This window comes from Talpa occidentalis, unplaced genomic scaffold (assembly GCF_014898055.3).
Source record: "Talpa occidentalis isolate TD23 unplaced genomic scaffold, MPIMG_talOcc4v2.1 talOcc4.16, whole genome shotgun sequence".
Taxonomy (NCBI): Eukaryota; Metazoa; Chordata; class Mammalia; order Eulipotyphla; family Talpidae; genus Talpa; species Talpa occidentalis.
The window spans coordinates 24,938,535-24,954,476 of NW_023601653.1; the positions used below are offsets into that span (position 1 = coordinate 24,938,535).

At 34.2% G+C, this 15,942-nt stretch overlaps 1 long non-coding RNA gene across 1 annotated transcript in view; it reads left to right on the forward strand.

Moving 5' to 3' along the window:
- Positions 1-1,197: 1,197 nt before the first annotated feature.
- LOC129145951 (uncharacterized) overlaps positions 1,198-15,942 on the forward strand; it is a 99,156-nt gene continuing 84,411 nt past the window's right edge. Inside the window, exon 1 of the long non-coding RNA XR_008552190.1 lies at positions 1,198-1,234. This is a non-coding gene — a long non-coding RNA (uncharacterized LOC129145951). The remainder of the gene's footprint in view (positions 1,235-15,942) is intronic.

Genomic DNA, 15,942 nt, shown 5'->3' on the forward strand with positions numbered 1-15,942 from the left:
AACATACAGTGTGCTGAAACGCCCACTCCTGTAAAAGAAAGTAAAGAAGGCAAATAGGCTGTGGAACTACTTGAATCTGGAGTCTTTAGGGTGCTACTTTATTATCAATTGAGTTGAATCACTCCCAGAATTTGTAGCACACAGTTGCATATGACTAGTTCCCATGGAAGACCTTTAAGTCCCATGTGACTCAGTGGTCTTGTCTTGAGTCCTTCAGGTTGCCTGGAAGGGTGAAGGCACTTTACCAGTAAAAAATTTAAATGTGAACTCTTAGAGCTGGAGGAAAGTGCCAGAAATGATCACTAGAAGAAAATAAAAGCATTCCAAGGTTAAATAAATTTCAGGAAAAAAGGGGCCTAGTGTGGACCTTCTGAGGATCACTAAAAATATTCCATAAGAAAATCATCTTGAAACATTGATTAGCTACACAGAATAAAACCCCATCTTAAAATGTTACCAATTTAAATAAGATTATTCCAGTTATATTGGAAAATTTAGAGACGACAGCAACTGCACATACCCTTTTCCTAGGGTCAGTTTACAGACAAAAACTAGTCCAAGCTACACAAAGATAATATATTTAACTTTATAGGAAGCTAAAATTTTGATTTGGTATTTTAACTTGAATGTTTTTATTCCTGACTAAAGATTGCATTGTCTAAAAAACGTAAAATATTTATTTATGGATGACAGCAAAGTGAAGAGTCAGATGATGACTGAGTACATTTCTTGAGTTTTCCAAGGAGACTGGAAAGGCTGAGGGACTAGATTACAGACTCATTAAACCATTCCCCTGTAGTATTTCATCTATTGTCAAGCTGACAGTTGCAGGGATCAACTTTGACTTGTGTAGACCTATAACTTAATATTCCCCCACCCTAAACCCCTGTCACAGGGTTAAGGAATGGACAAGTGATCTGAGCTTAAGATAATCAATACAGGAAATTCCCCAAACCCAAGAGATTTGCTGAAGAGTGGTCCATCATCCAATTTTCAGGGCAGCTGTTAATGGCAGTAGATGAAAAATATTTTCTTTCTCCCTGGATTGCCTTTAAAAGGAATCTACTTCCAATATTGGACAGTCACGCTGGGATCATATTAACTCAGTCACATTGGGATCATAGTAACTGGGGAAACCAAATAATACGTAGAACACTCCAAAGAATTCCTAAGAGAATTATAGAAAATCAGAGACACAGACTGACCTGGACTACTTTAAATAGTGTTTCTTATGGTAAGATGTAATTCCTCCATATTATTGTGGTTGGCTGTATGATCTCCTTTAGAACATGCTAAATCATGCAATGAAATTTAACTATATATTTCATAATAAAGAAATAATTTGAAATGATATTTTAAAAACTCAGGAAGATTCAAATCTTGATCAAAAAATTCCAATGTGATTTTTTTTTTCATACTACCAATCACATCTGTGAGACTAGCTATATGTCTACTCAATGTGACACAGTCTTCATAGCATCAGGTAGCACATGTTAAGGATTCAATTCTAGAAGGCTGTTCCCCTTGCCCCTTCAGTTGCAAATTGAAAATCTACATTGTCTCCTGTACTTTTTTTATGCATACAAGATGTTTTTTATGCATACAAGAACTGGGGTACAGGCCAGAGGTGTGATGGGTGAGGGGATTCACCAGAGACAGAGTACAGAACAGAATAGGCAGATAGACTGAAATACACCTCTGAGGAGATCAGTGAGTGAGTCAGGAGAGGTCTGCTGTGCCATGTGGGTAGCTCCCTGACTGGGGATTGAACTCGTGCTGCAGTGGCTGCATATTACCAATTTATAGGAAATTTATAAGATAATTGGTAATTTATAAATTACCAATTTATAAGAAAAGATTGAGGAACAACCAGATCAAAGAGAGGCATAGGACAAGATATGAACAAAGGGCAAGGAGTTTCCATGCCTTCTTCAAGTATTCAACTCAGCTAGATCTCCAACTGTTCACCAAATTGCAAGTTCTCCAAATCATGGTTTTTCGACTCTATAGAGACTGGATTACAGGGTTGTGATTGATTAAATCATTGGCTACTGGCAAAGCCTCCCTTGGACTCAGGAGACTTTTCCAAAGAGTGCACAGAAGATATTACCCTCCCAAGTTGCAGAGATACAAAACAAAAGTCTTAATAATCCCTTTGAGATTTGGTAATAATTTGCAGGACCAGAGACACAAATGAGAGACAAGCCACATTTTTTTTCTAACTACATCTTGGAACACCCAAGCTGATAGTTGTCAGGCTAATTTCTCAGGTTTTGAAACAAGATGACCACAACTGTGCTTTGGAAAAGAAAGGATCAACAGTGGGTGTAGACTCCCAAGAGTCAACTGGGGAGAAAAAAACAGTGGGATATTTGATTTTCCTCTTTTGACCAAGTACTACACAAATCCACAAGAAGTGATGCTGGGGAGAACTCTCATACTTTACTGGTTTCTTGCAAGTCTTCCCAGGATCTTATTTGCAGACACTGGATATGGAAAGTATAAAGTAGAGAGTATAAAACTGATATCCATTAGTTGTTTTTTCCTTAATGTGCTTAATTATTTATTTTATTTTTAACAATTTATTTATTTATGCATACAAGAACTGGGGTATAAGCCAGAGGTGGGAGGTGATAGGATTCACCAGAGAGAGTGGGGAGCAGAACAGGGAGATCTACTGAAATACTCCACTGAGGAGATGTAAACATGGAGATGTTCAAGTTGTAAATATGTAGGAGTGTTTGTTGATATGGAAGTATTTGACAAAAACCTTCTCAGACAATATTTTCCAGTGTTCTGTAAATGAGATTCAGATTTCTGAAACAGAATTTTATGATGGATCCCTCAGTGAATAAAGTGGGGGAAACCCAGATATAGTTTTAGGTTTTTGGCATTTTGAATCTCCTGTCAGTACAGACTGACCTGTTAACCCTGTACTGAAAAGTCAATTAGATTAGGAGTTCCATGGAAAGAGCAGAGTTTGAACCACAGAAGAAATTACCAAGAGCCCTTGGAAATGGTGAGAGACAGAGAATAGAATGTGCTCAGCAGGTACCAGTGTCTGTGTTTCTCCTTGTCTCTGAAGCTGTCAGAAGTCTCCTATAGATCCCATCACTTTTGCCAAAACTGTTAAACAAAATTCAACTAAATAAATTGTAAAGTTCTTGTTGGCTTTATTCAATAATTCATGAATTGGACAACATCCAATCTAACAGATAGAAAAGATCTCCAAGGAGCTGTACAAAAAGGCAGAAATTGAGCAGGCACAAGGCAGTTATAGTGACAAAAAAGGCAGAATGTTTACTGTAAGGTTCCTTTGCTTTAGGGGATGTTAAGGGGCTATCAGGCAGATTACCTAACTAATGATAATCAGGTGATTCCTGAATGATTTTCGTTCCCATTTCTGAGAGTGAAAACTGTAATTAATTATCTTAGTTTGATGAAACTGGAATTAGCATAAACCTTTCCATTTTAGACTTGTCTTTTTTTTTTTTTTATATATCTACTTCCATCCTCTTAACTCTCATGGATGTCCTAGCTGTTCCAAGTCTCAGACCTTTGAACTTATTTTTTCTGTACCTAAAATTTTCTTCACTTATATACCTGAGTGGCTTATCCTCTCCCTCTTTCTGATATTTAACAAAATGTTACTTGCTCAATGATATATTTCCTGACTATTCTATTTACTTTTTCAAATTCGAATACTTCTTTCTATTCAACTCCCCAACAACCTCCTTCCAAAGCCCCTCTATTTTCTTTCTTTTTAACATATACCACCATTTCCCATACCATTATATTAACTATTTAGTTTTTGTCTAATTTTCCCACTAACTGAAAGCCCTTAATAAGAGTGCTTTTGTTTTTCTTGTTCTTTTTTTTTTTTTCCTTTTCATTTTTGTACCTCCATTGCCTAGAAAATTGTTTGGTATATAGCTCTTTTGTACTGGCTGGTTGAATTAATTCTTTATCTTCAACCAAAGAATTTTGAACTGTGATGGGAATATGTTCCTTTAAATCTTATTTAAAGCATGTATTTGATTTTAGAGTGTTTATATTTTTCTAGCTTGTAGATTCAATAAGAAATTGAATTTACACAGTTCTTAAATTTACATACAAAGAATACTTAGTTAACTCTATCAGTGAAAAGGTTATAATGTCAAATCAGCTTACTATACATTTAGACATACTTAATATATCTTGTTTGATACTCTTGAAACCAAAATTATAAAATAAAAGGAAAAATCACATGAATTAAAAATGTATAATTGTTCATTTTTCCTACATCACTAAAAATTTTACTTTTTTTCTAGAGTATATAACACTGACTAAAATGTCAGCTAAATTAATAATCAATTGTTTGTAAATAATGATGTGTTGGTTGATTTATATCATCACATTCTTAAAATTGGCCATCAATTGATTTTAGTGTGGATGACCACACTAGTGATTAGTTTTATGCAGTGATTTCACAGGTCTCCCTTGGTAATTTAAAGGGACTTTCCACAGAGACAAAACCTAAATTTTATATTCAATATTAAAATATTTTAATATAGTTATGTCCATAGTTGCATTGAGACTAGATTAGTTTAGGTAAGACAAGTTTAGTTAAGGTAGTTCTATAATATGTTTAAGGAGTTACTTAAATAAGTTTATACATTTTAAGATATTTTCTCTGGCTAAAATTAGTTTAAAAAAGTATACTTCCAAACATTGTGAAATTTGCATTATGAGTCATTAAAAAGAAAGTTACGATATCATTATGTAATGCTGCTAAACTTTTAAAAACAGAATTGCCATGTTCTTTATAACAAATTAATTTAAAAAGACACATAAAGGATATACTTGCAACTTGGCACCTTAGAGTACCTCTCCCAATCCAAATACTGCTTCCCAAATAGTTCCACACACATTTAAAAATTCATAAAGATTTTAAAACTCAGCCGGTGGTCCCTGCATCTCCCAATGGTTTTATTCCTCATATATTAAAATTGTAGGCAAGGTAATGCACACAGAGAAAATAAGATATAAATACATGTTAAGAACTCACAATATGTCAGATACAGTGCTAAGTTTTGTATGCATTATCAGTTCTAATATTAACAAAGACAGAATATTTATTCTACTTATACAGATGACGACTGTTCTGCAGTCTCTCACCTAACTACAGGTCACTAGGAGGGTGTTTCAATTACTGATTAGGTTATTGCTTTCAGTGTTAACTGCCATAAAGAGTAGTAACAGTAAAAGTGATTCAGAGCCAGGTACCAGCAATATTGTGTGCACACTTTATGCTATTTATCCCAGTAATCTCAAAAGTTAAGTATTATGGTCCTAATTTTATACAGTAAAGTATGTAAATTTCTCAAAGTCACAAAGATACGATATGGAAATGTGAGATTTCCTTTCATATCTTTCAAGCAAAAAACAACCACGATGAGTGGATCTATGTGACTTAGAAGCACTGGAGCTTAATGGCTAACTCAGGAGATTACAACTAGATGGACCTGGAAAGTGTAGGAGAAAAACAATCCAGGTTTATTACCACTGTGTGATCATAGGAATGCCACATTCTTCATGTTTAATTCATATGAAATAAAGAATGTTTAAAACATTCTTTAATAGATTGTTGTGTGGTTTTGATGCCATAATTTCAGGTTTTCAGGTCTAGTCTCCCAGCAGGGATGGATCCCAGGCTGTGGCAGCAGCGCTGAGTCCCAGCCACTAGACCACCACTGGTTGGTATCTCACAAAGCCACAGCAGGAGCTTCGCTGACACTCAGGCAAGCAAGCGAAAAAGAGGCAGATTTGTTTAGAGAAAGTAAAAGTGTATTAAGGAGAAAAGGAACAGAAATAAAGTGGGACCCCCAGGCTGGTGGATCCAGGCCAAGGAGGGGCAAGGAAGCCGAATGGGCCTGTATCAAGGGGATATTTAAACCTTTTATCTCTGTTCTAAAATCTCTCATCTTCTTTGTGATTGGCTCTCTCTCTGTGGTTTTACTTCCCTGGGCAGCTGTGTCCAGCTTTACAGCTCTTATCTTAGTCTTTCTTTCACTGCTTCTGTCCTAGTTCTCTTAAAATTTACACTCTTTATTAGCCTTAAAATTTACGGCCCTGACTAGCCCTCCTGGATTTCTCTGTCCTTATCTCAGAAGCTTTTTTAACTCTCCCAAAGTTCCTGCCTGTATTGTCCCTGATGCTGCCCAGTTAAGTTTAAGGAAGAAATTTGCCCTAGGACTCAGTTTAAGGAAGGAATTTATTTAATGCAGTTAGCACACTTTTGAGGGGGAACTTCCATCCTAAGCCCTCCTCTAGATCTTTCCCCATCTTAGTGAAGCATACAGTTAGTTTCTTAAACTTTGCATAGATGTCTTCCTAAATAACCTGGGCTCAGAATTAGATAATTGGTTAGGAAATATAAGTGCATTACACACACACACATACACACACACACACATACCCCACAAACCTCGAGAAAGATAAAGCAAAACCACAAAACACCAAAAATGTAAAACATCTTATAATGATAAAAGTACTAGCCATCTAAATTTAAAATGTCACTAAAATCTTTACTAAGGAATGTATCTCAAATCATATCTCATTTGTATTTTATAATTAGGATTTTTTTTTATTTAGTAACACAACTTTTTAATATAACTGAGAAGTGAAATTACCAGGTTGTTAACTCATATGACAATTCTCCATTACGAATTAACTGTACAAAAAGCAAATGATACATTTCAGACAATAATAGTTTCTGATATAAGTGTTTTATTTATTTATACACCACCACATTCTAAAAATATTTAGCATTTAAGCCTTCTTAAAAACTATGTAACCCAGAGCAAAATTTACGTAAATTATAGATGTCTAAAAAAGCAAAGTCTTAAAATATTTTAATCTTAAAATGTTTCAAATAACTGCAGATTTGATACCATACTTTTTTTTTTTTTTTCTGCTAAGGGATTAATTAAACTCTTACTGAAAACTAACAATTCTAGGTTATGCAACAGTTGTCACAGAATATCATCCTATTACTTTGGCTAAGTTGATTTTTATTAGCAAAACAATTAAAACAACACAAAAGCTCTTCTACTTTTTCCATTTAATAACAAATTAGATTTTGTTTTTTTGTTTTGTTTTGTTTTGTTTTTTACAGTTGAAACCACACTTTCATGGCAATAGAAATTTTAATGAAAATTCAATACATATTTATTGGGTTCCTACTAGAGCAAGATATTTTGCCAGACCCCGAGGGGGATATAAAGATAAATACGGTTTGGTTCTTGACTTCTAAGATTTCACCATCTCATTTGTCTGGAATGAAGATTACACAGTGGGACAGAATAGAAAATTACATTGAAAGGGAGGCTAAGGCCAGATCGTGACAATTCTTCCATACTGTGATTACGATTTTGGGTTTAACTTTATCATCAGGAGATTTAACTTTACATAGATGAAGTTTGAATTTACATTTTCCATCTGGCTAACAGTAAGCTATTGATAATGTCTTTGTAAGATACTTTCAGGTAATAGCACTATAAATAAGCCTTAAGTTCAATGTCAGTGATTTTCAGTTATTATTCCTCTACTTTCCCTTGGAACTGTCCACATTCCTAGAATGTTGAATCCCTTTATTTATTTACCTTACCAACTCCTGTCTTTCTTTTAGATGTCAACTAAAGCTTTCTATATTCAGAAAATTTATTCAGGAACTTACACCCATGATGGATCAATCCCCCTTTAAAATTTTTACGCCCCTGTACTTGTCCTTGCTTAAAATTATGTGTTCCTGTAACTTAATATTTAAAGTATCTATTGTCACCAGATGAGCTACTGTGACTTTTATTTGACCTACATTCATTATCAACACAGGGTAGGGACTGCCTGTAGTAGATACAAAACAAATATTTGGAAAATGAAAAGTAGGAGAATGTCCAGCATTTGAAGTCCTGGTAGAAATATACTTTGGTTTAACATGCTTAATTTAAATTTGAAAATCTTACTGAAGAACAGCAAAATTGATGAGAAAAACATTTCTTATGAAAATAAGAAAAATTAAACAATTGAGATGCAGCATTAATTGTGAGGCCTATATAGATTTTGATATAAAATTTCATGATTTTGATTATTGTTAAAGTAGACTAATTGAATAAAGGCTCTTTAAAATGAATTTTAAAAATTGTGTGTCGAGGAAATATAAATGTTAAGAAACTGATGACTGAACACAGTAAACCTACAAAGGAAACAATATTTTACCTGAAAAGGAAAATTGTGAGATAATTTTTTTAATTGAAATCAAAACAATAATAGAATATTTGTTTATAAAAGTAATTGTCATAGCATGAACCCGAGATTATAATTTTAAATGACCACAAATTAATTAAGTATAGCTCCTGGTCTCTGGCATGTGGGACTTCTTTCCTCCAGTTTAAAATAAGAAAGTGAAAATCAAAATCAACAAAAAACTATGAACCAGAGACACGTTTAGGGGGCGGGGGCGGGAGGGGAGGGATTGGGGTAAGAATGGGGGGGCTGCAATTGTATGGGGAATATAAAAATAAAATTTATTATTTAAAAAAAAATACAGCTTTTAGATTATCTCTGTACAGTGGTTAAAAATTTGTATGGTGAGAAATATCGCATGAGTTTAAAAGCACGAAGGTGAAAGAATTCACCAGTGACGGGATGGAGAAGAGAAAAGATGAATTTATTGAAATACTCTGCAAGAGAGTAGGGATGAGCCAGGACAGGTCTGTGAAGGCAAAAGGATCTGAGGCTCTCTTTTACACTCTGTTTTCATGGCTTCCTAACTTGGGGCACCAGTTTACATATACTGGGATATCTGCTTTTGGGTACCAACTGTAGACTCAGAAACATGAGCTGGTCCTGCTTCTGCATTCCTGGAGCTGGGCTGGATTTTCTGGTCACGGTGGTCAGTCTTATGGCCTACTCCCAAAGGCAGCCTTATCAATTCCCTTTATCTGTTCAAGCCTCCCAAACCTGCCTGCTGGGCCAGGAGTGGGAGCTTAGTTTTTAATCTTATTAAATGGTACCACCAGACATAACCAAGAACAAATTTTGAGAGATGGAGCAAAACATCAATAACACTTTTTCCTTCTGTGAATTGTTAGAGAACCTTTTGTTCTATTTGTATAATACTTGAAGAGAAGATAACATGCCTAAAGAAACGAGACTAGTAATAGAATTTAAGCCTGAACTCACATTTTCAAGTTAAAATCAATAAGGAAATATAATACCATACTGCGAATTGGATTTGATGATATAAAATAATACTTAGGAAACATCCAAATATTGTGAGGGGGAACTAAGGTGAGGAAATGAGAAAACTCATATTTCCTATGACTAGCATGCATAAGTCTCCCTATGAAATCTTTTTTATTATTTAAACAAGATCCCTCCATTCCCTAAAAGAACTGATTTGGATATTATTCAGGGGAAGAGAAAAAAATTTAAAAAGCACTTATTTTTCTTTCTATACTAGGTGACCTTAACAGTATTGGGTGCCCTTCAAAAACCCTACTTAAGAAATCCTTGATAAAAATCACTCATAATCAAGAAATCAGATTAGATTGAAGGTGAATGGTTGATTTTTTTCATGTATTACACAATCTCTGGAATTTCAAGGTGCATAAGTAGATTTTAGCCTTAAATTTAGCACTAAAATACTGAATCACTACATACTATAAAAAAATCAATCAAATTATCTGTAGGACATATTTTATTCATGTGTCCTTCACTCATAAAATATAATCAGGTTGAATAGTTTGGAATTTACTATGGAATATTTTACATGAAAGCTAATTTTTGATAAACTTGTTTTGACAGGTGACAGATAAGTTGATTAAAGTGATTTTTAATGTGATGATATGACTGTTTAATTGCTTTTAAATCACTGGGAAGTTATTCTGGTTGGCTAATTTACAATCAACTACTGCCTGTCTACTTACATTGTCTCCTAACATGTTGCAGCATCTTCTTCCATCACTTTCTGTGCTATTTGTTTTCACTTTATTTTGTTCATTTCCTCCTAAATGCTGTTTCTGCAAGTTGTGGAATTTGTTACTCCAAGGGCACAAGTAACATGTTCTACAGGAATTTCCGTTAAAATTAAAGAATCAGGTCTTCCCTGGTGGCACAAAGGGGTTAAGACACAATCTATGAAGCTATCTGTAGCCACTGCAGCACGAGTTCAATCCTCGGCCAGAGAGCTACTCACATGGTGCATGGTGCAACAGACCTCTCCTGTCTCACCCTCTACTCCCCTCAGCAGTGTATTGCAGTCAATCTTCCTGTTCTGCTCCCCACTCTGTCTCTGGTGAATCCTCTCACCACCCTCCCCCAACACGCATCTGGTCTGTACCCCAGCTCTTAAATGCATAAATAAATAAATCTTAAAAAAAAAAAATCCGAGTAACCCTTTCCTAATTTTGTGTTTATGCTCTCTTAGGGAATTCTCTACCTTTTTCTTATAAATCATCTCTAACTCAATCTGGCAATATTAGATGCCAGATCAGTATACTGATACTTTTGACTGATATTTTTCCATTGGCTTTCTGTCCCTTCATGAACCTTCTTGAAATATTTTTCAAGTAAGAAAGAATTCTAAAATAATTCTCTTAGACTCATTTCACTTTGCTTTCATGAGTTTAACTTTTGGCCTTCCAGTTAAGGAAGAATTTCCAGCTCTATCTCCAAAACTTTCTCTGAACTTTATATTAATGTACCCTTGCCTTCAATCACTTCCTACCCATTTCCACCCCAATGTTAGAGGTCTCTTCAAATAACAATATTTTATGAAAATCTCCATTAACATTAATCACCTCTGGACTATTTATTTACTGTAACTTGGTGATCCAAAATATGTCTTAATAAATTTCAGGGTTTGTTAGTGGGCAGATGAAGGGCATTCTTATAAAATGGCATCCATTCTTTAAAGCATTCCATTATTTTTCTATAATTTTATAATCCTGACAGTACATTACATAGACACATATGCATATATATGAATAGTTTTACACTGTTATATATATATGTATATATATATGTTATATATTAGTTATAAGCTTCTCCTAATATAAGCTAACTTCCACTAAGCTCCATAGAAATACATATATTGTTCATTTATAGCTATTTGCTCTAATGTCTAAAACTGTACCACCTACCTAGTTTGCCCTCAATAAGGAGCTATTGAAAGAAAGAAGGAAGAGGTTGTAGGGCCACTCTGTCTCTGTATAGACTGTCAGGTTAAGTTTCATCTTTTTTTACATATGATTAAATCTGTTAATCTCAGATAATTTTATAACATAGACAATTTATACTCATTCCTGAGAAAGATCAAGCATTTCATGATCATACTGCCAGGTTATTCCACTTTTGTGGGATCTCTATTATCAGTAGTTTAACCTTTGAGTATTCTGACACACACATACACACATTTTTGTTATAATCTATTATTAATTAAAGCTTCACAATATACCCTAATGATAACAAACACCACCTCCCCAAGAGAAATACAATTTCTTTATAAGCATTGGGAGTTATTTCTGACTAGATTCACTTATTCTAAAAATTACACATGTGTGATTCAAAAATATTCCCTTTGCTATTGGTATAGTATGATTACATGAAATTGCCGATGGTCTTCATAATAACATATCCAACTCCGTTTATTTTCCGGAATGGTTTTATAATTTAGTTAGCTTTTATTGCATTTTATCACAGTTTTGCATTACTGCATAAATTCCTTAAGGCATTTCACACATTACTAGTTATTTCATCCCAAATTTTAATCTTGAATATCACTTTATTTGGGTTCCTGTGAAAATGGAATCCATCTGTATATTGACATGATTTTGACAGAAAACAAGTGGTTGCCAAACATTCTGTAGAATTACACTCGGTGCCAATTTGGTTTTGGCAAATATTAATGGAAAATAAAGCATTAATGAACCGTTTGCCTAGAATAATATTTGATGTTTATATAGTTTCTCTCATCAAAAGGCATCAAACATGCAACAAGTGAAAATCTTGTTAACCTTCAAAAAATCCCTGTGAGAAAAGTAGAGGTCATAAATTTCTACTCCAATTTCGTGTACTTTCCATTCCACCTTTCTGGGGACAAAGGTAAAGATTTCAAATGACATATTCAAAGGAGAAAAGGAAGCTGTCCTTTATCCACAGAAAAAAATCATTTAAACCAGATTTGCTTAAACATTGGATTCAAATTAAATTTTGATAGGGTTCTTTAGAGAGCTTCACACATTAAGACAGATGTTAATGATTATATGATCCTTTGAAATGCATTGCAAATTGATTAAATCTAATATTGCTCAGGAAGTATTTTGTTACACATTTTACAGTCAAATATACTATAGCTCTTTGGCTGTACCTTAAATAATATATTTTAATGAGTGGTAATTTTATTGCTTCATTCATTCATTATTTTTAAATTTTTCGTAGATAAAACTCTGAGTCAAAAATTAACTGTGGAACTTGAATTCCTCTATTCCTGTTGCTTTCTCAGTTTCCAAGAATTCGTTTCCTCTCTCCCTCCTTCCTGAATTCAGAATCCATAATTCTCCCTGCCCTCCTTCCCCAGATAGTCCCTCTATATCACAGCGATTCTCAATGTGTAGTCCGTAGACCAACAGCATCAGTGTTAACTAGGCACTTGTTACAAAACCAAAATCTCAGGCTCCATAGTAGATCCACTGAATCAGAAACCTTTGTAGATAAGTTCAACAATCAGTGTTTTGGATAGTGATTCTGATCTATGCTAATATTAGTTCTAGATACTTGGATTATGTATTTTTCAAAATAATGTCTATCGCATTCTCTCTGTTGTAGTGTCTCATGCCATTATCTTAAACTAAATTTCTGAAATTTATCTAGGGTGTGTCTTAATTGCCTAACTGATATTTTTTGAGTCGATATACAGCCTGCTTTGGGGCCCTGCATTCAAAAGAAGGTAGAAATTAAATCATCCCCTATCTTAGAAGAAAATAATCTTAATGTAAAATATTTATTTTAGCATGTGTGACTATATAATGTCTTTATAGTCTTATTTTTAATCTTCGTTACTAAAGAATAGTAGAAAAACTGATAGGATTATATATGATACTAATAGGATTATATAGATATATTATAATATAAGGTAATATGGTGAAATAATAGGTAGGCTGCTATGGTCATGGAAGACTTTTTCAAGGATCTTCACATTAAGCCAAGTTGAGAAAGAGAAAAAAACAGGCATACACACAACAATGGAGAAGATTTTTGAGAATTCAGACACAGTGCAGAAAGCCCATTTGCATGAAAGATCATGTTGTATATAAACAACTTAGAAAAGGTCAACACATACTCAACATAGTGGACGAATGGGGAAGGATGAGAGAGTTAATGAGAACCATGTGTGGAATCAGATCTTGCTTATTTTACTTAGAATCACACATGTGAAATTCATTCATGTTACATCAATCATTAATTTTTTTCTTTCCTTTTACTTCATTATTCTTCATTGTATGGTGGTAGGTCAGTTTCTTCATGCAGGACCTAAAAGATAAAAGTAAAGCATTTAGATTTTCATTTTAAAGAATGAGAAATGTTTTTAGGTGGCAAGCACTGGCCTATCATACATTGTTCTCTGCAATTTATAAAGATTTATATATTTTGCTTATGTCATTATTGATATAGTCTTGAAATTCCTAACAATGTAATGGCATAAAAAGTAACAACTTTATTAATACAATTCAAAATTAGTGTAATACCCCCATTACATAAAATAATGACCATTTCTTCTTTTTTTGTGAGCACATTTCATATCTACTCTCTTAACAGATTTCAAGTATACAATATAATGCTGTTAAATATAACCACAATGTTGTGTGTATGACCCCCACGATGTATTCACTTCTAACAGGAAGTTTGTATCTTTCATATTGCAATATATAAGTGATCAAATCAACATATTTATTTATTTATTATGTATTTATTTTTATTTTTTTATTTTATTTATTTATACAAGCACTGGGTACAGTCAGAAGTGCGGGAAGGTGAGAGAATTCACCAGAGCCAGAGCGGGGAACAGAACAGCCAGACTGAAGAAATACACTGCTGAGAGGAGCAGTGGGCGTGGCAGGAGAGGTCTGTCACGCTATGTGGGACCCTCGTGGGCAGCCAGGGATGGAACAGGCACTACAGAGGCTGTGGGCAGCTTCGCAGCCCAGCGTTCAACCGCTGCACCACTAGGAGAGGCCCCAAAACAACATATTATATACCTCAAAATTGCACATGTTAAATGTCAATTGCACCTTAATAAAACTAAAACAAAACATAAATTTCACATGCTTATGACTTTATTAATTTTTAAAAGCTCAAATAAAAAGTATTTGTAATTAGTAATAGGTCAAAAAATAACATTACTATTAGAAATTTTAAAAATCTTTAAAGAAGATTCTCCTGGTTTATTTCTGAGCTTTCTGAGCTGCATCATTTACAGAAAATGATCTTTTGAAAGTTAGTTTCAGTGAACACCAGTTTTCTTATTTATAGAGCAGAAGGAAAAATATAGATTTTACAAGTTTGCATTGAGCATTAAAAATGATAGTAAAAGTAAAGTGCTTAATGGAGATCAAGAGCACCTCCATATTAACTATTAAAAGTTTTGATAGAGTGTCTCAACAATGTTAATTAAGTGAATACATCCTTGTAGTTTTATTTTCCTATATCAGAGAAATGATTGCTCAAAAAATAGTTGAAAAAAATATAAACCACATCCAAAAAACCTATCATTAATTAAGAACATTAAAGAATAAACTGGAAGTAAAAAAACATTTAAAAATAAATATTCTATATATTTTAATATGTATCATAATTTTGAATGTTTTCTTAATTAAAAATAATCCTTTAGTTAAAATTTAAAAAATAAAACAAAATACTGAATTCATTTATGACTTTGGAATAGAAATGAATGTTTCTCCTTTCCTCAAATAATACTTGTTGGGGGCCTCCCCAGTGGCACAGTGGTTGAGCGCTGGGTTGCGAAGCTGCCCACAGCCTCTGCAATGCCAGTTCGATCCCCGGCCACTGGGTGAGGGTCCCACATGGCGCGCAGACCTCTCCTGCTGCCCGCTGCTCCCCTCAGCAGTGTACTTCGTCAGTCTGTCTGCTCTGCTCTCCGCTCTGACTGGTGAATTCTCTCACCCTCCTGCGCTTTTGACTGTACCCAGTGCTTGTATAAATAAATAAATAAACCTTAAAAAAAATACTTGTTGGGGAGCCTCCGTGATGACACAGTGGTTTTGTTTCAGCCCCATCAGCTACCACCCTACCACTTGAGTTCAATCCCCAGTCAGGGACTAACCCACATATGGTGCAGCAGACCTTTCCTATTTTTCCCACTGCTCCCCTTAACAGTGTATTTCAGTATATCTGCCTGTTCTGCACCCCACTCTCTGGTGAATCCTCTCACCCTTGCCCCGGCACCTCTGGCCTAGACCCTAATTCTTCTATGCATAAATAAATCAATCTTAAAATAAAAATTTTAGGATGAGGAAAGAAAGGGTGGGAAATATGTAAAGGTTGGGAACTTGCATTTTAAAAAAGACACAAAATACCTTGTGTCAAAATGAAATATCTATGTGTCTGTGTGTGTATGTGTGTGTGTGTGACATTATATTTAAAAACACCATGAGTCATACACAGTATTTTTTACTCATATTTTAAAATTTACATTTGGTAAAATTAACTCTTTTTGATATACCACTCTGCGAGAATTGATAAATGATAGTCATGTAATCACCACTGAAACTGAGATAAAGTACAGTTATAGCAACTCCCCCATATTAACTTATGCGGTGTGATAGACCCACTCCTCTCATGTAAAACCTATGGATGATCTGCTTGTTCTCATCATTTTGCCTT